This window comes from Lissotriton helveticus, chromosome 5_1 (genome assembly GCF_964261635.1).
Source record: "Lissotriton helveticus chromosome 5_1, aLisHel1.1, whole genome shotgun sequence".
NCBI lineage: Eukaryota > Metazoa > Chordata > Amphibia > Caudata > Salamandridae > Lissotriton > Lissotriton helveticus.
This window is the reverse complement of record NC_136065.1, coordinates 882,696,795-882,708,652: the sequence shown is the minus strand read 5'-3', so window position 1 is coordinate 882,708,652 and position 11,858 is coordinate 882,696,795.

Here is an 11,858-nt window from a genome sequence, read left to right as displayed (position 1 = left end):
CATCTGCATAATTAAAGACTTCAGATGGACAGAATGTTAGTCCAAGACAAAGAGTACTTTTTTTCAGCAAAGGTTAATTGTCTACTACTCAAATTGATAATAGTTTGATTTACTGTAGTAGGATCCATTAATCTTTGTTCATTGAGCCTCGTGTTCTTGTTCCCATGGGCTCTTTTGTATTTTTCTTTGGTTTGCTTTTGTTTTCTTTGTTTCCATCTTTGTTTGCTCCTCCCCTCCCTCTTCCTCTTCCTCGACCTCTGCCCCGTGTTTTTCCTTTCATCGGTAGTGACTCGGGGGTTGGCCTTGGTATTTGGCGGCCCCTTCTCAGGACCTTGAACTCATCTAAAAAATGTGCTCTCTTCTTTGGTATTGGTCTTTCAGAAATAGAGCTCACGGTTGAGACTGAGAGATCAGTATCTGAGCCACTTACATCCATTGTTGTTTTCTCATTGGGTGTTGTACTACCAGCCTGTGTGATTTTTTGTGGTGGTAGGTCCTCATAGAGATGATCATACTTTGGACTATATGTCAGGATCCGGCCGGATTCGTAGTCTAAACAGTCTCTATGTAGTTTTCGTTGTTTTCGGTTCTTTATATCTTCTTCATGATGTTCTAATTTAGGTTTTAGGTCTTTCAAGAATTTCTTAACCATATCCTGATCGGTACTTTTCGTCAGTTCATCTTCCAATGTTTTTATTTCTGCCATGATAACTTCACGATCTTCCCATGCATACTTTATCAGGATATTCATCATAGTTCTAGATCCATTGGCGGAATTTTCTTGCCAATCCAAAAGCATTTGCGGATTTAAGGATTCATATGATGGCATAACATAAATTCGTAGACCTCTTGGAACCATCTGTTTATCTACATAATCCTGTAGTGAGATAGCCTCCCACCATTTGGATGCCTCGGATTTTTTAAGTTTCTCCAATTTCTTTAGCTTAGTAAGTAGTGATGTGTCTAGATGATTATTATTTCTCTGAGTATTGCCTGTACCAACGCCTGGGGCCCTAGCAAACAATGCTGCTGCCACTGCACGGCGTTCTGCTTCCATGTTGCGTGTTTCTATAAAATTTGAGTCCTTGTGAACTGAATAAATTCATACACCAGCGTAGTGCCACAATAGGTGATATGCTATAGCACTTCTCTTTACACAATAGACAGTGGTTCAGTTCCCCCTTCTATTTAGAAGGTTTCTGTTGCCGTTTTCGTTTCCACCGGTCCAGTGATCTGAAGAACACATCACATGGACACAAAAATCCAGGACATTGTCAATAATATTGTAATGTTCGATATGCAGTATATTGTTATTCGTATTTTATACCGCAGTATATATTGCCGGCTTCTAAGCGCACCGTTTTTCTCAGCAGAGTCGATTACGAGTATAGTCTTATCCTCTAGATGGAATATCACTCTTGTTTGGACGTGCGCTTCACCGGAATAGCTGCGGTTTTAGGCAATACCGGAGCAGGCGTCTCCTAGAGTAAAACGGAAAGCAGACGAGCGGGCGCGTCTGCTTCCAAACGTACCCGCCCCCTCCCTCCGAATACTTCCCGGTAAAGGGCTAAAGGAGACGCTTACCTCTACGGTGATCTCCGCAGATAGTATCGTCCGGATCAGTACATCGTGGAACGTAATCCAAATCTGCATGTTGGATACACGGCCGGCCAATGGATTTCTCCGTTTGCGTGCACACAGGAAATGACCCGTCTCCCGAAGTCCGCGGGCCGTTGACAGATGGCGAGCAAGAACCGAGCGGGTCACTCGGTAATTTCAATTATCCACAACTGTTTTCTTCACAGAAAAGCTCGCACTAGGGAATGGATAAACCACAGTTTATAACAGCAAAGTAACGCGTTTCGACAGCAACGGCTGTCTTGGTCACACAATTGCATTTTGAGACAGGAAGTCATTACATAGGCATAAGACACTACAAAGGGACTAAAAGTTAGGTAACTAGTGTCCAGATCTCAACTTTGCGGCCATCTTATAGTGGTAGATATATACAAGTGGTGTATAATACATGATCATTCTCTCTGCATATTTACACATATATGTACAGTTTTAAATCTGTTGGGAGACTTAAAAAGGTATACTATGTACACAGCATTCATATATATACACATTTACATGAAATTCATATATATACATATTGAGCAATACTGCAAACTTGGGCAACATATTCATTCGACATAGTGTCCTAATGATATCTTAGATCACTGCCCAAATAGTCTCCAGATATAGACAGTGTTGTAATATATGGTCTAATATGGTTACAACACTTACTAAACTAAAGAAATTGGAGAAACTTAAAAAATCCGAGACATCCAAATGGTGGGAGGCTATCTCACTACAGGATTATGTAGATAAACAGATGGTTCCAAGAGGTCTACGAATTTATGTTATGCCATCATATGAATCCTTAAATCCGCAAATGCTTTTGGATTGGCAAGAAAATTCCGCCAATAGATCTAGAACTATGATGAATATCCTGATAAAGTACGCATGGGAAGATCGTGAAGTAATCATGGCAGAAATAAAAACATTGGAAGATGAACTGACGAAAAGTACCGATCAGGATATGGTTAAGAAATTCTTGAAAGACCTAAAACCTAAATTAGAACATCATGAAGAAGATATAAAGAACCGAAAACAATGAAAACTACATAGAGGATGTTTAGACTACGAATCCGGCCGGATCCTGACATATAGTCCAAAGTATGATCATCTCTATGAGGACCTACCACCACAAAAAATCACACAGGCTGGTAGTACAACACCCAATGAGAATACAACAATGGATGTAAGTGGCTCAGATACTGATCTCTCAGTCTCAACCGTGAGCTCTATTTCTGAAAGACCAATACCAAAGAAGAGAGCGAATTTTTTAGAGGAGTTCAAGGTCCTGAGAAGGGGCCACCAAATACCAAGGCCAACCCCCGAGTCACCACCGATGAAAGGAAAAACACGGGGCAGAGGTCGAGGAAGAGGGAGGGGAGGAGCAAACAAAGACGGAAACGAAGAAAACAAAAGCAAACCAAAGAAAAATACAAAAGAGCCCATGGGAACAAGAACACGAGGCTCAATGAACAAAGAATAATGGATCCTACTACGGTAAATCAAACTATTATCAATTTGAGTAGTAGACAATTAACCTTTGCTGAAAAAAGTACTCTTTGTCTTGGACTAACATTCTGTCCATCTGAAGTCTTTAATTATGCAGATGCTAGAATTGATCTGTACAAATTTGTGAGAAAGGTAAAACTTAAAAAATGGCATTATCTATATAAACAAAATCCTGTAGGAATATCCTCACAAACAGACAATATCTCTAGCACCTTCCCCAACCTTACTGTAGGGGACGCATCAGGAATCCACAATATACAAGAACTATTAACTGTGGATGATACCACTACTTTTTTGGACAATGAAAGGGAGTTGGGTATGACCACTGATCGGACTCCACATACCGGATTCAGACCACGTTCTATTTTTTATCCCAACTTACCCCATGATAATTTAGACACTTTTCAAGATGTTGTTACTCAAGCACTCTTGAAATTGAAAAGAAGAGCTTACAAAAAAGTATGTCACAACCTTTCATGTGATATATTGGAAAGGCTGAAACAGAGGGAACAGACAGGCTTACTAACATGGGAGGAATATTGTTTTTTGAAAAAAGATTACCCCAAACTGTCTCTATTGTATCTTCTCCCAAAGGTACATAAGAACTCCACTTCTCCACCAGGGAGACCCATTGTGTCCTCTATTGGAAGCGCCTTAGAGAATGTCTCGAAGTATGTTGATTTGTTTCTGAGGGAATATTACAGGATGTGCCATGGGAGCCCAATGACCTATTAATTACTATGGATGTGAACTCTTTGTATACTGTAATAGATCATAAAGATGGTATACAAGCCAGTCATTACTACTTACAAGGGAGATCCATACAATTTTTGGATCATACAAAAATGATATTAGACATGATGTCATTGTGCTTAACTAGTAACATTTTAATGTGTAATGGTAACCTCTTCCAGCAGATCCATGGCACGGCTATGGGCACATGTTTTGCGCCAAGTTTCGCCAACCTCTTCCTAGGTAAGTGGGAGGCGGAGATCAGATCTGACCCCACCTTGAACTTAGATTTTTCTAAAGTAAAGGTGTGGCTCAGATATATTGATGATTTGTTCATCATTTGGACAGGTGGGGAGGCAATGGCATCAGAATTCATTAACATCTTGAACACCAACAATTACAATATCAAATTAACTAGTCAGATCAGCAATGCTTCTATTGAGTTTTTAGATCTACGTATAACAGCTGAAGAAAATGTCCTACCAACTAGCCTCTATAGAAAGGCAACAGCGGGAAATACTCTTCTCCATGCCCTCAGCAGCCACCCGGATACTCTCAAGTGGAGTATTCCTCACGGCGAGCTGCTGAGGGCAAGAATAAATTGCAGTACTATTTCTGCCTTTGAACAAGACATGGACACTATGATTACCAGATTCAGAGGTAGAGGCTATCCTGAATGGGTACTCAATAAAGCCAAAGAACGAGTTAGGAGTGTAGAACGAAACTCACTACTCGATCCCCCTGAAGAGACCGACATACAAGTTCAAAATCAGGAGTCAGAAGCCACTTTGAGGGCAATATTTACTTTTAATAGTAATTCAACTGAAATATCAAAAATACTAGCCGATAAATGGGATGTATTAACCAGTGACCCCATCATCGGTTCTAGTATGCCACGCAGGCCCCAAATCACATACAGAAAAGGGAGAAGTATCAGAGACATCATTGTTCGAAATGATGTTATACTCAACAAAACAATAAATGATCACCATCTAAAGGGCTTCTACCCTTGTGGGCACTGCAAAGCCTGTCGCAATAGCAGCATGGTTAAATCTTTTCTAATCCCTGGTTTTGACACCCCAATAACATCAACCAATTTCTAACATGCAGTTCCACCTTCTGTGTATATGTACTGATGTGTCCGTGTAAGATGAAATATGTGGGCAGTACTACTCTTACGACCAAAAAAAGAGTACTAGAACACATGCGGGGGATAACCAACAAAGACCCCCATTACCCAATTGCAAGACACTTTGAACTTTTCCATCATTCCAATAGCAATTTGTTAAGTTTTTTTGCATTGGAACAAGTTCACATGGGTCCTAGAGCTGGAAATAGAATCCATGCCCTTCGGAAATGAGAATCGAAGTGGATAATTAACCTCGAGACCAAATATCCTAAAGGCCATAATCTGGATGAAGAACTTGCCTATCACCTAAAGGATTAATGTTTGGTCTTGAGCATTTGTGGGCCACTGATCTGTAAATTGCCTGTACAATATATTATTCTGCTACATGTTTTTCGTGCTTTTTGAATTTTGAATCTTAAAAAACTTCACTTAAGTTCTTCTTATTCTTCACTTATAGGTAGAAAGGACAGGTTACCTGAGTAGCGGACTGTCTCATCCGTTCCTGATAACCTACCCCTTTCTCCCGAGGGTCCTATCTATCAGATAACAATTTGAACTTTTTTTATAGTCAAAGAATCTATTCTTAATTATGCACTTGTATTATTATTTTTTCTTCTCTTTGCTGAGACAGGAAGTAGCTCATAGGTATTAATTGTATATGTAGCGGCTTATCTCTGAATGCATACAATATGAGTCGTGGGAAATTGTTCATTTAAACCTTTACAAATTTGTCAGGAGTGTACAAGTACAGTTTTTGAAGATTTAGGGCACTATGCCTAATATGGTTACAACACTGTCTATATCTGGAGACTATTTAGGCAGTGATCTAAGATATCATTAGTACACTATGTCGAATGATTATGTTGCCCAAGTTTGCAGTATTGCACAATATGTATATATATGAATTTCATGTAAATGTGTATTTATATGAATGCTGTGTACATAGTATACCTTTTTAGGTCTCCCAACAGATTTAAAACTGTACATATATGTATAAATATGCAGTGAGAATGATCATGTATGATACACCACTTGTATATATCTACCACTGTAAGATGGCCGCCAAGTTGAGATCTGGACACTAGTTACCTAACTTTTAGTCCCTTTGCAGTGTCTTATGCCTATGTAATGACTTCCTGTCTCAGAATGCAATTGTGTGACCAAGACAGCCGTTGCTGTCGAAACGCGTTACTTTGCTGTAATAAACTGTGGTTTATCCATTCCCTAGTGCAAGCTTTTCTGTGAAGAAAACAGTTGTGGATAATATATATATATATATATATATATATATATATATATATATATATATATATATATATGTATATATATATATATATATATATATATATCCACGAACACCCTCCAACTCAATGAAAGGAAAGAATCCCAGGCAGGGAAATACAGGTGGGGTTGTTTTTATTGAAGTTCCTTACAGCCGGGCATAATGCATTTCGGATTGAAATCCTTCCTCAGACGCCCCTAGCCGCTGTGCCTCATGACCATTGTGCCCCGATTGAGTGTTGTCAATCTTAATAAAGTTCACTTCTGACACCGCCCCCGCTCATGTGATCATCCGCTGTGTTGGGTTCAGTATGGAACTCCAACTCCCAGAATCCTGTGTGCCTGGTGTAGCGTGATGGGGGAAACAAAAAGTTAAATCTTAGTGTCTGCAGGCATAGGTGAATTTGGGCACGCGTGGTGAGGTAAGTGTTCAGGCATCACAACCCCTCAAGTCCCCGCATAGCTTCAACCTGTCGGGCGCTGGTTCTGCTGAAACGTGGAAATGACGACAATGCACCATCTCCCCCGTGCAGTCACGGTCCGCTCTTGTTCGGTGTTCCTCGCGTTGCAGCGCGCCGCAGGTGGGTCTGCCTGAAGTCAATACCTTGACAGGAACGTCGATTGCTAACGCAAACACACCAGTAAATCAGGCAACCTCTTCATGAAACGGGATTCTTTGAAGTGTCTCTGGCTGACACACGAATATCCACGAACACCCTCCAACTCAATGAAAGGAAAGAATCCCAGGCAGGGAAATACAGGTGGGGTTGTTTTTATTGAAGTTCCTTACAGCCGGGCATAATGCATTTCGGATTGAAATCCTTCCTCAGATGCCCCTAGCCGCTGTGCCTCATGACCATTGTGCCCCGATTGAGTGTTGTCAATCTTAATAAAGTTCACTTCTGACACCGCCCCCGCTCATGTGATCATCCGCTGTGTTGGGTTCAGTATGGAACTCCAACTCCCAGAATCCTGTGTGCCTGGTGTAGCGTGATGGGGGAAACAAAAAGTTAAATCTTAGTGTCTGCAGGCATAGGTGAATTTGGGCACGCGTGGTGAGGTAAGTGTTCAGGCATCACAACCCCTCAAGTCCCCGCATAGCTTCAACCTGTCGGGCGCTGGTTCTGCTGAAACGTGGAGTGATGTAATATGTGACGTCATCAGCAGTGCATTACACGCGCAAGTTATAGTGAGTCCAACTAACTATAACGTGGAATTTCATTGGTTTTATATCAATAAAATTTCCAGCTAACTATAACTGGTGTCAAACCTATGGTTTTTTCAGTGAATTTCATAGGTTTTGTAAATGCTAGTTCCTAACTATAACGTGTGTAAAACCTATGGTTTTTTCAGTGAATTTCATTGGTTTTTAAAATGCTAATTCCTAACTATCTCGTGTATACAACCTATACTTTTGTCAATAAAGTTCTGGCAATATTTTTTTCGAAAACAAGCCGTTTTCTTCACTGTTCAAGTTGCATAGAGACTCCTTGTAAAGCGATACAGAATTAGAAAGTCTGTACCTTGCCTTTTTTTCAACGCATTAAAATTTGTCTGTAAATAAAAATAGCCTTTCTAAACTTTCGTGCGCGACCCGGTGTGCGCACTCTCGGCAACAGTTCTCAATAAAATGGATAGCGCATTTCCAAGCTTTCGTGCGCGACCGACTGCGCGCACCCGCCTATATATTTCGTGAAAACTTTGCAATCTGAACTTATTGAATTTCTTCATAGACCCATCAAAGAACTTATAATACGTCAAAGAGACTAAACCTAGTCTTCTTTTTTAATATTATGAAAATTTTCATTAAATGGAGCCGAATGTCTTTTTAAACTTTTGTGCATGACCGAATGTACACACCTTGGTATTTAAAAAAAATATAAAAGGTTTTATACTTTAACAATTGTATGCTTGAATCGAGCTCAAAAGATATATTAAATCCGAATATGTTTGAATTTACTTCTTTTCACGTTTTGAAACTTCGCTTGTTGAAAATGGCAATGTATATGCACATAAGCGGCGTTCATTTGTGTTCACTGTACCCCTTGTTGTAAGCAGAACGGATATCGCGAAACACTGACTGTGTTATCCCGCCAGCATAGACCCATGCACACACGTACACGACAGCCATTTTAGGCACCATGGCCTCTCTGCCCGTTTGTTAAACCCCCGGCACCCCTCCCCGCGCGCACTGCTCATGCATCGGCCATAAAACCCTCTCCCTCTGCGTGACCCTGCTCTAGAAGTAACCCTCCTGCTCGACCCACACCCCCCCATTTCCTCCCAAGAACACCCTTCCCCTCAGCTGACGAGCCCCCCACAGCTGCACTTGGCCTTTCGACCCGGTCCCAAGTCCTAAGACCAAGCCTCGTGGATGTACACCCCCCCTTTTTTTCTGCCCAGCATAACGAAACCGTGATACACCAACCGAAGTGCCCGATCTTATCGCCTGCCCAACCTTTGATCTGATCATCCCCTCCTGCCCTCGTGTCCTGTAGGAATGTCCGGCTGAGAGATCACAATCTCTTGTTACATTCAGGAGGGGAGGATGACATCTGAGCGACTGGTATGGGAATAGGCCTGAAGCTGGGATTCCAAGCATGCTTTTTCCTACTTCAAAGCGTCTTTATTGCAATAAGGAATGTTTGTGCATCATAAACATGTGTATAAAAGACGAAGCCTCAGAGAAACTTGTTAGAGCACCTCCTGAAGACACTATGCGAGTGTCCGAAATGACAGGCTCTCCTCATGAGAAATAAAACTCTGTTCTTGTTTTCCTGCTTCCAGAGCCCGTCTCTTTATTTGGTAATTGTTCAATATGGGAACTAAGAGGCGTCCTGCGCCAGCAGCCTGGGCATCAGGTGCGTTATGGGCTGACTTTTCCACAATTGGCGTCCCAACGCGGGGTCCATCCGCGACATAAGGCCCGGTAAGAGAGGTCCAGACGATGGGGTGAACATCTAAACGATTGGAGTATACCTGCCTTGAGAGGGCCCTCGTCCGGCTGCCGATTGAATGAGCTTCACCGATTCCGAACGGATCTCTCTCAAGTGACCTACTGTCCTGACTGGAATCCCACAAAAATGCTGCGGTAAAAACATGGAGAAAGAGAACGATTGGGCGCTGGAAAAGGGACGGCGAAGAATTGCCCACACGGTCCGGTCTGGGTAAGGTTAAGTAGGACGTCTTTACGTCCGATTGGTAGGATGGTTTTATCCATCTGATTGATTGATTGATTGTACTTGAAGTATTGGTTCTCTTTGAGACATTTTCTATTTGCAAACAGCGATGAATAGGAACGTTCCTCTCTCTTTGCAAATAGTGAAGGATAGGTAATGCAGACGTTTGTCCCCCATTGTAATCCGTCATGCCTATCTTTCTCCCCACTGATTGTTTGTTATCGATTTTTATCGATTATTGCTCTTTGAGATATTCCCTGTCTACAAAATTACTTGGACATTTTATTGTTCAAGGAATAGTTCGTTCGAGGCATTCCCTGTTTGCAAATAACGCAGAAAAGAAATATTCTGTCTAATCTTTGCAAGTAGTGAAGGGTAGGTAATGTGGACCTTTGTCCCCCGTTGTAATCTCTCGTGCCTATCTACTCCCCACTGATTGGTAAACTAGTTCCACCCGGACCATTTATTAGAGGTAGGTCTTCTGGCTCGACCTGAAGGCACCCGTAATAAAAAGGACATATGCAACAATAACGAAGTAATCACCGTATCCTGTTAACAGAAACTTTAGCATGAAATACGCTAGAAAGAAAAAAAAAAAAAAAAAAAGAGAAAGAAATAAGAAAGCAAAATCAGTAGGCCACTGATGAGTTTTTCATTTCGCTACAAATAGGAAAACGCTAGAAATAGCTCACGATAAAACACATGATTTCGCTAGAAATAAGAAATGTTAGAAATAAGCCCGTAATAAGAAACATGAAAATTGTGAGAGAAGCCAAGCTTGACATCACGACGGCCACGAGGCAACTAGGCTTCGCCACCCCTCACTGCTCCAAACATGTCTGTCCCACCGCCTGTCACGCCCCAATAACGGTAACATGAGAAAGATACACACAGCAGATACCTACCCCCATTCTGGAAACTCCCGAAGTGCAACAGGTCCGCAGCTACGCCCATCCGGAAGACGAGATCTTCGGCACGTGTAGGGCGGGTCCTGCTGCCAGCCGTCGGCTGGGGAGGTCGTCGCATAAGGTGGGCCAGAAGAGGAGCCGAGGCCAACGGGATCCGGGCGTCCCCTCCTCTTCTTTCTTCAATAATGGCTGCGACAACACGGGGGGGGATGTCTTGCTCATGCCATCGACCCCCCCCCTTATCTCCTGGTCCAGCCCCGGCTTGGTATGAGCTCCCCGTTCGGCCCTGAAGCGGCGCCTTCCAGGCCACCGGGGGGGGGATGTCTTGCCTATGCCTCCGACCCCCCCCCCCTCTCTCATCGCCTGGACCGGCCATCATGAATATTAACGCCGAGAAAAACGGCATGGGGTGCGCTGGGAGGGAGAGGCGGCGCGAACGAGCCTCTCCCACCTCCCCAGGTGGAGGCCCCCAGTGGCACCCCCGACGCTCCACTCACCCGACAAGGGTTCGTCCACTCTTGTGATGCAGTGACTGCTGGAACTCGTAAAATGGCGGTCGACCCTGCAGGAGCGGGCTCGGCGTGAAGGGATGGCCCGGTTGCTTGTTAGTTAAGAAATGAGTCCCACAATCAGAAGTGTTCTCCTCGACTTTGAAGATTCTATAAGAGCCACGGGGGCCCCCGACCCCCGTAGGCACCCCCGATGGGGAATGACTGCCATGATTGCCCGCGGAATGATGAAAATGTAGCCGCTAGACGTCGGCGCTCCCATGCTGGCGCCAGCCTCAGTTTGAATGACTAAAATCCTGCAGACTACAGTTCGGATCAGTTCCGGTGAAAACCCAGTATGACCCGGTAGAAAAAAATTGTTGCCTCCCTCCCCCTTTGACTGATGGTTCATACCGCCGATCCTTTCTGTTGCCCTTTAACGGAACTTTTGGACTGCCGAAAGAGGCTGTGGGCCAACCACGAGTTGGTGGAGATTTTGACTATGCCTGGATCTGCCTGGCTACACCCAAAATGGCGCTGGTACAAATGAAACTTTCAACTCCTTGTTGTACCCCGATTGCTCAGCCTTGGTGTCATGAGATATGTATGCACAATGAATTGATATGGGATGGGTACTGATTATGTGTTCGGACAATGAATTGACATGAGATGGGTACTGATTGAACATTCGGACAATGAATTGTTGTTAAGTTTTGGCGCATCATGATTATTGAAAGTTCGAATTTCAACACTTATGATACTCGCTCACACTGAACTTTCGATATGATTTTATTGCACTTGTCGCACTTTTTATTATGAAATCAACGACCACCGACTCCATTAGGTTTTCCACTAATAAGTATCCCCACATGTACAGTTCCAGCCTGCTCCGTGGCCGGCCCACGGGGTTGTAGGCCCGTATTTGTGCACCGACATTCTTATTAAAGATTTTTGAAAGCAAACGTAGTTGTCACGTGTAGATTGGTAAGTTTCGAATAAAAGACCACTATTT